Source organism: Charadrius vociferus, unplaced genomic scaffold, assembly GCF_000708025.1.
Source record: "Charadrius vociferus isolate BGI_N301 unplaced genomic scaffold, ASM70802v2 scaffold565, whole genome shotgun sequence".
NCBI lineage: Eukaryota > Metazoa > Chordata > Aves > Charadriiformes > Charadriidae > Charadrius > Charadrius vociferus.
In genome coordinates this window covers 783,430-786,278 of record NW_009648358.1, presented here as the reverse complement: position 1 = coordinate 786,278, position 2,849 = coordinate 783,430, and the positions used below count along the sequence as shown (strand labels likewise).

Sequence of the window (2,849 nt, the reverse complement as noted above, 5' to 3'; positions counted from 1 at the left end):
AGGAATGACTCACAGAAAGCTGACTCAGTGTTGGAAAGTCTGAGTGTGTTTTATGAAATCAAGAAAGTGACATGGAAGTTCACTGTTTTTCTTGTCTTGTATGAAGAAAGCAGCGACTGTATGTGTGGCTGTGTGGGGAGCACAATGAAAGCAGGGGGTTTTGTGAACAGCTCTGGCTCTGTGAGATTCATTAATGCTCGCAATAAAGGTGTAGTCTGAATGTTGTTATTCCCCCATCTTGTTGCCTGCAATGCAAAAAACCTCAAGAAACACCAAAAAACCTCACATACACACTACATAAAGACTATAGTCTGAGTGTCTTTATGTGTGTAGAATATTTGATACAGATAGGGTAGGAGAAAAAAGCATTTGCTGAAATTTGCCGGTGCAATCGTCGATGCTCTGTACTTATGCCATGTCTTGCACCAGTCACGGATTCACTGGAGAGCACTTTCCCTTTGACAAAATTGTGTGACAGATTTTTAAATAAAAAAGCAAAAAATTGTCTGTGACATTTTCCTACACGCACTAATATGAGCCAAATCTACCTATAAGATAGAACTGCTGTTTCATTTGATAAATGGTGGCTGAAATCTCTATGCAGATAATCCAGACTGTCTTTTTCAAGCTGGATCTGTAGAGGAACTTCTGCCAGGCACTTCAGAGTGGTATTAAGTTTGGCTCTGCTGTGAAAAGAATTGGCTGCTTTTCCTCCCGATACTTTGCAAGTCATGATGGGTGGGAGGCAGGGAAGTAGGAATACAAGGATTTAAAAAGAGTAAATAATATTATGCAAAGTAGTTTAGGATCAAAGCTTTGTTTCTTGTCTAACCATTGAAAAGCTTCCATAATCCATGAGTAACAGGACCTGCTTTCAAAAATGACTTCAAATCTTAAGTTGAATTTTACATTTTATGGACTTTAGGTGCATATTTTGAGAGACGGTGTTATGAGCTTGATTGCAAACGCCTAAGAATAAGGATGTTTTCTACAGCATCTGAATATATGTCAAGAGTGTGCCAAATTATGGAATTGAAATGGCATGGGATAGTAGAAGCACAATCTGGTGTTATAGGTGGAATTATAAGTGTTTGGAATTTTTGCTAAATTGCTAAATTTAATTGCTAAGCAAGCTATTAAATATATATATTTATAAAAATGTATGGTGTGCTATAAGGAATTTCAGGAAGAATTGTATCTTAAGGGAGCTTAATCGAAGTTCATTGTGTGGTGCTTTTATCAGGCTCAATGAAAGAACTGTTGAATAACAAGAGCTTTATTTTGAAGTACACAGTAGATGAATCATCTGTTTTGAAAACATAGTTAGTCAATAAAGGACCTAACTCTTTATCCATGGACTTTATTATTTAGATTTAGATTATTTATCAGTAACCAAGAGCTAAAGATTGTTAATGTAGAAAGGATTTGGAGGGGTGAGGAGGGAAGAAATTTTATAATATTTGAAGTGTAAAAAGGCAGACCTGTTTTGCATGAAGTACTGAATTTCATTAAGACACTTATAAGTAATTTGATACATTTCATTTTCTGTGTAAAACAGAAAGTGCCCATAGAAAAAAGTAAAAGAATTTACTTGAATTGAGGATTTCTACAGCAAATTAATTCATAAAGAGATGAAGGCATGTAGTTTTAAACTAAAGATAGAAATCACAGTCCTATTCCCACAGTTGTCAATTACCTTTTTAAAACATTTGTATTAAATTAAAAAAAAATGCTTTGTGACTATAATTCCCAGATATAGTATATTACTTCTTGGCTGTTAAAAGAATGGACAAGAAACATATGAATTCAAACAAAACAAATGTTACTTACTAACGGGATTTACAAAACAAGCATTTATGATAACCTCAAGAGAAAAATCGTACTGTCTGTGTTTAAATGTGCAGCTAGCTGTTTTCATTGTGTATTTCTCCTTAATGGATTAAAGTATTCTATGCTAAATAGTATGCAATAGAAATGGCTATCCTGACAAAACTTTTTTTACATCAAGGCTTCAAAATTTCAACAAAGTTTAAACATTATTTAGATATAACAATTATTTTACAAAGACTACTTTTAACATGAGCAGGCCACCCACAGTGTTGACTAGAGAAAATGGCATGCAAGCCACCCAGCGAGACTGATGTAATTTTTTTTTCATCTTTGCTTAAAGTATAGTCACTAGACCAGATAATGTAGAAACTTCTACACGCAACGATCAAAAAGGCTAAAACAGTCCCACTCTTTTTTTTTTTTTTTTGGTTAATTAAAAGTAAGTCATGAGTTGAAAAATGCAAATATTCGCACGCAATGTAAATATTCCCTACTATAAATGAAATTCTGTTATTCTGTGTTAGGAAATTATCTTTATTACAGAATAGAATGCTTTTTAGTCTGGATAGAAGAGGTTTTAAGGCTATATTTAATGTATTTATTGTAGAATATTCACAGATGGTAATAAAACTTAATTGCATGAAATTGTTGACCAAGGCTTGATCCTGTATGCAATGAAGCCAGTAAAACTTTTAATGCAGTGTGAAGACAATTTGTATTCATTCTGTTACAGTGACCAGCTAGTCAGTTTTTTCAGTCATGCCATTGTCTTTGACTTAGTCACTGGTACTTTTAAGGGACTCACTTAAATATCATATATTGTTAATAATTTTAAAAACTGAATGTGAAAACACAAAAAGTTGTTTGCAAAGCCCAGTGCTAACTCTTAAAGCTATGACATTAATTAACATAATGAAATTATACTTTTCTAAAAAGAAAACTTTCTATGACTTTTTGCATATCCTGAGATGCATAATTTAGTGTAAAATGTAGATCTGGAGCCAAACCAAACTATAAAA

General features: G+C 33.2%; 1 protein-coding gene across 1 annotated transcript in view; it reads left to right on the top strand.

Moving 5' to 3' along the window:
- EXOC2 (exocyst complex component 2) overlaps positions 1 to 2,849 on the top strand; it is a 119,075-nt gene that overhangs the window by 35,907 nt on the left and 80,319 nt on the right. The gene's annotated exons all lie outside the window — the stretch shown is intronic.